This window comes from Papaver somniferum, chromosome 6 (assembly GCF_003573695.1).
Source record: "Papaver somniferum cultivar HN1 chromosome 6, ASM357369v1, whole genome shotgun sequence".
NCBI classification, from domain to species: Eukaryota; Viridiplantae; Streptophyta; class Magnoliopsida; order Ranunculales; family Papaveraceae; genus Papaver; species Papaver somniferum.
The window spans coordinates 11550537-11558506 of record NC_039363.1 but is presented as its reverse complement, the minus strand read 5'-3'; positions in this window follow the sequence as shown (position 1 = coordinate 11558506).

Here is a 7970-nt window from a genome sequence, read left to right as displayed (position 1 = left end):
AACCCTAAAGTTTTTGTTCCATCTTTTGATAATAATCAAGGTGAACAAGAACCAATTGATAATACAGTCTTATATTCCCGAAGAACATCCTAGATAAATCAATCACCTCACAACAATCTTAATCGTATGGTAGCGAAACAAGATGTTGCGGAATTACAAACAATGAGACGAAGATGTTTGTGACTACTTTTTATATCTTGCCTATCGGAGATATTAATCTCAATCCAATCAATCTGATTGTACTCGTACGATAGAAGATGCAAAATCAGATCACACAACTATGATAAAAGTAGTATCGGTCTGGCTTCACAATCCCAATGAAGTCTTTAAGTCGTTAACCTGGTTTTAGAAGAACAAAACCAAAGTTTAAAGGAGAAACGACTCTAGCACGCAAACTAGTATCATACATGAGGTGCGGGGATTAGTTTTGCAGAGTTGATAGATGTCCCCTTATATAATCTTTCAAATCAGGGTTTCACCTTGGTCACAAACAAACAATATCCACCATTAGATGAAAACCTGATTTAGATTCAAGCTAATATTTCTCAACCGTTAGATCGAAAACTTAGCTTGTTATACACAAATGAAATGTACGCTTCTAGGTTTGTTAACCTTACCCAAACGTGTATATTGTTGGTTCAACAATAGTTAACCAAAAGTTTAGCCATATGAGCATTTCATACCAACCATATTCTTCTTCACCATAACTAGTTCAAGTGACTCAAATGAACTAGTTAGATAGTTGTTCAATTGCAAGGAAATCTTATGTACTACACAAGACACAATTGAAGCAAAGATGATTTGATTCACCTGAATCGGTTCATGAAATTTATAGCCACGGTTTGGAATTTGCATTCCTTAGTCTTTATAAGTTTAAGTTCAGAAATCATCTTCAGATATATAACCTTCTTAAGTTTGCACACTAGGTTCGCGGACTTGAGCAACCGGGCAGATTTTACAAACTCCAATAGAAAATCTCGGCAAAGACTTTCCGCTGGTTCGCGGAGTGGTACTCACGTAACAAGTTTTTCAACTCCAGCAGAATTTCTCGGGATGAGAAGTTCGGAAGTTCGCGGACTGAGTTCGCGGACTTGGAAACAATCAATTATTCTGGTTTCTCTTGATCAACAAATTTCACAAACTTTGGTTCAAGGCATATGACTTATGCACATATGTGTTTCCACAACAATACTTATGTCCATCATTGGTTATGTAATCTAAACTCTCATTCCAACCATTGAAACATTCTTAGAGGACGTTATACAGTTGTTACACCATTTCTCGTCAAAGAAATTTTCAAAGTAATTGAAACATATCATGACTTTCGTCACTAGGTAAAGATAAACATGGTCGAAGCGAAACGCTTACCAACACATATTTCGAGATATAGATAGGAGAGGTATACTCGGCTCGAAATACTAAATGTGCATAATCTAAGTCTATATATAGCATACAACTTTTTGTCTCAAGAAGTAGGAGATAGAGTAGATAGACCTTTGGGTGACAAATAAGTTCAAGTCTTCACATACCTTTTTGTCGAGAAGTTCCACCAGTTCCTTGAGTAGTTCTTCTTCTTGTATGATGAATCGCCATGAAGTCCTTGATCTCAACTACACTTTCTATCCTAGTCCGAGACTTAGCTATAGTAAACTAGAAACCAAGACTTATAGTTTTGATTACTAACATTGAAAACCATGCTTGAGATAGCAACGCATGCGAGTTCGACCGAGTAATGCTCTAACAGGAACGTTAGTGTATAAATAGCCTGATTGTTATAGACAATCTTCCTGGATCTTATTTTGTTGAAATCGGATTACATATGTCTCAACAAAAACCGATTGTTTAGTTCAGAAACAGACTTTATATGAATCGGTTTACATTAGCACTTGCAAAAATCCGATTGTTATTTATATACGTTTGGAATCGGATTCAACTTCAATGAGACAAAAACCATAAAACATGACAGTGATATTGTCATTGTTCACCGGCCTTTCCCATCATGTAATTATTGGAATAACAGAGCGTTTTACAAATATCCTTTGGTCGGTCCAACTCGAACAGATGACGAGGCAATTCCGGGTTACATGTCGTGGTACCTCAATGTTTCGCATACTCGAGTGATACGAGTAGATGAGAGGCCCATGATAGAGGACAAAGATACGGCTCTCGAATACTTGGTGCGTATTGTTACCCAATTATGATTTTGTTAACGGTTTTAGCATTCTATATTGAATGTTTTTTATTTGAAATGGAAATATAGAAGACGAGTCGGACACTTGATAACCCAAGCAAAGCTAGAAATCAGGGAAGAGAAAAATGTGAAGGACAATGAAAAGCTGATTGATGAATTGAACGATCTCGAAGATATAGAAGCTGCTGCAAAGTTTGGGGAGGAGGAGGATGATGATGATGATGAGGAGGAGGAGGAGCCAAAGAATAAGAGGAAGAGAGCCCCCCAAAAAAAGATGTCTGAAGGTGCATCGAGCAGCGCCCAACCTGGTAAACGAGGACGTGGTAGTGGCGGTGGACGTGGTCGTGGTGGGAATGTTCATGAATGAATGGTTATATTCATGTTTATGACTTTAAGTATGGATAATTATGGAGTCAAAACTTATGTCTTGTCTTAAACTTATTGTCGAATTATGTTTGGTTACACTCTTATTCTATGAATGACTTAATCCAGTTTCTAGTTTATGAATGACTTAATGTGTGTGGAAAAAATGGAGGATTCTGACTGTTTCCCAAATGTTCAGTTTCGTAATCGGGTTACATCTACCTATATGTAATCCGATTGCTAACAAGAAAAGTTCTATAACTTTTAGAATCGATTTATATGTATAAATATGTATTCCGATTTTGGTGAAGAAAAGTTCTGTAACTTTGAGAATCAGTTTACATGTGCATTACAAAATCCCAACTGTTTGGATTGAATTCAAAAAAATAGCCGCTGAGACTTCATCTATATAAGGACAACCTCTTTGAGCCTCTCCCACATCACACACTTATCCTAGAAAATGAAATGGGAACCCTTTGAAGATTTGTGTCTTGTTAAATCCTTTGCTAATACGTTACGCGAACGTCCGAATGAAATCTATTCAATGTTTTGAAAGAGAGTTAAAGAGTTCTTTACGGGCGTACCGCGAATCCCAATAACCGAAAATGGAGAGACTTGGCTTTTCGATTCAACTACATAAAAGGCGCAATGCAAGAGTACGTAATAGTTAGAAATATGGTGTACCACTATCATCCACGAGCTCCTCTTAGAGAAAAACTGAGTAATGCTATCATTTTTATACCCATGTCAACTACACTAGTTCACATACTAACATATAAGAATTCATTGAATTTCAGCTGGAACGTTTCAACGGGCTATGGAGAATTCATTCAACGGGCTATGGGTAAAGAAAATTCATTCACCACAAAGAATATACGACATTTTACCGACGTGCTCGGAGGTTCATTGATGAGCATTTGATGTGTCAAATTCTAGAATTCCCATACTGAGTCCTATATATATATGTAGTGGGATAATTTCCTAAACTATGTACTGAATATTTTGTTTCTGAAAGTAAGGAATAATCGGTTTACATGTGCATTACAAAAGCCCCGATTTTTGGAATCAGGTTATGTGGGTGTTGATCAAACTCCGATTCTGGGTTTACATCTTCCTAAGCATAAAACTCAACCCAGAATCAGTTTACAAATGCACTAACATTAACCGATTCCGGATCGAGTAAAAATTAATTTTTTTTACAAGTTTTGATTATCGATTAATGAAAGTTAATTTCAGGATTAACTTGATTAAACATTATTCAATAATCCGAATTAGCACTAATTTAATAAGGGTATATTGGGCATTAATATAAATATTGGATAAGGAGTTTCTATGAATTTTCTCCCAATGACCTTATTTTTTCATGTAGTTATAGGCCCCAATTAAGTGGCATAGGCCCCAATTTAGCCAGGTTTTTGTTGGTTAAAGATGTAGACAGACATGTTGCTGGTAAGTTGTTTGATAAATTGCTAGAAAATTTTTTCTGCAGCTAAAATATTTTGGGAAAAAGGTAATAGTTCTCTAGGAGTTTAGTTTTTTGGTTTACTTATCAGAGTTTGATTAAATCTAGGATTCCTTCGGTATAATCAAATATGACTGAAGGAAGGAACTTAATAGCTTTTGGGGAAAAAAAAGAACTTTGCGGTGTTTTTAAAGAACGCGTGATTGGGGGATATTAAAACTAATTGGGGGATATAAATTACTTCCCCCAACCAATAGTGTTTGTTAAGGGGTGTTTTTTGGGGCGAAAATACGAAACTACCCTTTAAAACAATAAAAGCTAAATCAAACATAAAAATTCCCTACTCCCTTTTAAATTCAAAACATTTCTCACTTCCTTTCAAATTCCATTCTCATTCTCTGTCGGCTCCTCACTTTGAATTTTATTTTTTTTACATTCGGTAGGGATGAAGACCATGCCGGTATTGAGTGCCGGCATGGTTATTTAGGATGAAGACCATGCCGATACTGAGTGTCGGCATGGTTATTTAGGATGAAGACCATCCGATACTGGGTTCCTCAGTACCGGCATGGTTATTTAGGATGAAGACCATGTCGATACTGAGTTCCGGCATGGTTATTCAGGATGAATACCATGTCGATACTTGCTATTTCAGACAAATTTTTTTTGTATGTTTGTGTCCTCAAACCGGCATGGTTCATTTGGAAATCGACCATGCCGTCATGCTCGATAATACTTTTACCATGCCGGCACTGAGTTTTTCAGGCGTAACCATGGCGGATTCAATGAAAAAAAATCAAATTTCAATATATTAATACCTATACATGGGTAATTGGAGTACTTGTATGTTCAACTTGTTTACTTTCCTGGGTTGGTTCTTCACCTAAAGCTTCATGATCATAAATATCTTGATTTTAATGTTGTTGCATCAACAAATTCAACGTTAATGATTTATACTAATCATCATCAAATGAACCTATTAACTTAACTAATTATAATTAACCATTAAACATGATTAGTGAAGGGAAGATTATGAATTAGTTAAAATACATGGATAGTGGTGACCTTGCTTTACTATTTAAATCTCGTTTTTGTCTTTTTCCTCTATCCCCCAATTAGTTTTAGTATCCCCCAATTGCGCGTTCTTTTTAAATGTAGGGTGATTAATATGTATTCCTCCGCTGTTTTTAATTAATTAACAATAAATTTATTTACTTTTAACAATATATTTTTTTAATTTTAACAATATTTGATTTGACGCAAAAAAAATATTAGTAATAAAATATGATAAAAAACATTTTATTTTATTTTCACAATTATTATTCAAAAAAATGAATTCTACTAATTTACCAAAGTTTTATATAACTTAAAAAAATCAGAAAAAGAAAATCTTGAATAAATCTAATTTATATTTTCCCCACACCAGGAAAAACCGATTTCCGCTAGTGAATATGACTGCATGAAGCAATATTTACCTAAAATAATAAAAAATAACGAAATATTTCTATATAAACTTTTTTATTTTATAATAAACTTACAAATGAATCATAGATATTTCAATAAATTTTCTGAAATGTGTAAATGTTTATTTGATCATAGCATAATTATCAACTCCATCCATTAGGTTCCCAAATACCGGGATATTCGGGGTCGAAAAGGCTATTTCAGTGACACAAAGGTTTAGTCATTACCAATTTTTAGGCCACCCACATGATTTAGGTTTGATGTATAATAATGATACATTAATTAATTTACAATTTTGATTCTGGATTATGAAGCAAATTTGTGCTACATCATCAAACTTTGGATCACATGGGTATATTTGAATCACACTGGTAATACATTTGGGATACAGTGGTAGACTTTGTACCACGTGACGTATACGCAGATCGACGTGCAAGTATTGCACATGTATAATAAGCTTTTGGCCACAAGGCAGTATTTGGGATACTGCAGGTATCTAAAAATAAGTACGGGGGTAAAAGTGAGTTTTAGGGCTTTGAGTTAAAGACTATGTGAGTTGTGTAAGTTTGAGCATGTACAATCCTCGCTTAGTCCAAGCTTATGGTTGTTCGAAGACTGTATCGGCCACATGGCTGAAGGATTCAGGGGTTGGTCTTAGGGTGGGAAGCAGAACGAAAGAGAGAGATAAGAGTAATTCTTGGGTGCAGAAATAATGCTTTGAGAGATGTGTTTAGCGAGATCGTTTGATGAATTATTTATAAATGAACCCTCTAATCTCAAATTTGTGGGATAAGGATGAGGGATGCGATAAACATCTTATATGGGATCAGTTGAATAACCAATGATAAGTCGAGTTTATCCCTAGATTCTCGTAACTTCCTCTACCGACTGTTCTCTTTGCGATGATAAACATAATTTGGTATCCCCTACACGTGTCGTAAACCACCAGATCAAAACCATACAATTACCTCTCATGTGGGTGACTTAGACAACGTTCGTGCATGATGAGTTATCAGGATAGCAATACACTATAAAATGGAATATTCTTTATTTGTGCGTTGGGACTAGTCTGTGTCGATCTAAGGTTAAGTATCAACATGTTAAAGCCGGGTATAAAATTGCAGAGGCCAAATTCCCCTTTTATGGGTCATTTTAAACAAGCACGCAAGTTCTTGGAATGATCATGGCTTAGTTTCATATTTTGAATGAACTTGCATAACTCATGTTATGGAAGTCAGTCGTGGATATGACCATGTGACTGAGAATGAAGCTTTTCAGTGCCTCTGAGTATCTCGTGTTATTAGGAGATACGTAGTGTTTGGGCTCAAGACTGTGTCTTGAGACCTACGTAATCGGTCTGGATTCTGAGACCAAAGTGGTAAGTCCATGTAGATGGTCCTTCTAAGTGAGTAGAAAACTTGAGACTCACGTAATCGGTGTCTAGGGTTTGTGTCTTGTAAAACAAGTCTGGTCTTATATAAGTTACGGCGTGATGAATGAAAAGAGGGAGAAGAAATTACCAAAAACTTGACATGGCAACAAGATCCAGTTGAGAATCCTAAAATAAAACGATGGGTGATGAAGTAGAATCATCAACCAAAGGGAAAAACATAGAATGTGATATGCAGAAGAAGAATCCAGTTTACCATCTAGGGTCGAGTGATGGTCCGGGAATCATCATCAAGCCGATTGTCTTGAAGGGAACTAACTACGATGAATGGGCTAGAGCCATAAGAAGATCATTAATAGCTAAAAGGAAGTTTGGTTTTGTTGATGGAACAATCACAAAACCTGAAGATCGTGACCAGTTGGAAGAGTGGATTGTTGTCCAGTCAATGCTTGTTTCATGGATTAGCAACAAGTTAGAATCATCAATTAGATCGAGTTTGGAAGACTATGATAATGCAAACTTGTTGTGGACACGGTTGAAGAGAAGATTCTGTGTTGTAAGCGGAACCAGAATCTGTCAGCTGAAGGCTTCGTTGAGTGAGTGCAAACAAAAGAAAGCAGAAGGTGTAGCTGAGTACTTTGGGAGATTGAACAAGATATGGGATGAGATGGTCACATACATGAAGGTACCTCAGTGCAAGTGTGGTAATTGCACTTGTAATATCGCAACACAGGTCAGTATGTTGAGAGAAGAAGATTTTCTGCATTATTTTTTAATTGGATTAGACTCCGTGTATAGTTCCTTGCGTGAACAACTGTTGGCTAGAGACCCTTTGCCATCAACAGATGTAGCATACCAGAAAATGGTGAATTCAGAGCGTCTGCGTATAGGAGAAGTAGCTATGTCAACAGATGTACATGACAATGTGATGACATTCAGGGTACAATCTGATCAACGTCAGCTCAACAATACATATGATCCTAACAAGTATTGCAAGCACTGTGGCAGAGACGGACACTTAGAGGACGGGTGTTTTCAGCGTATTGGATACCCGGAATGGTGGGAGACAGACCTAGAGGCGGAAGAGGATTTGGTCGAGG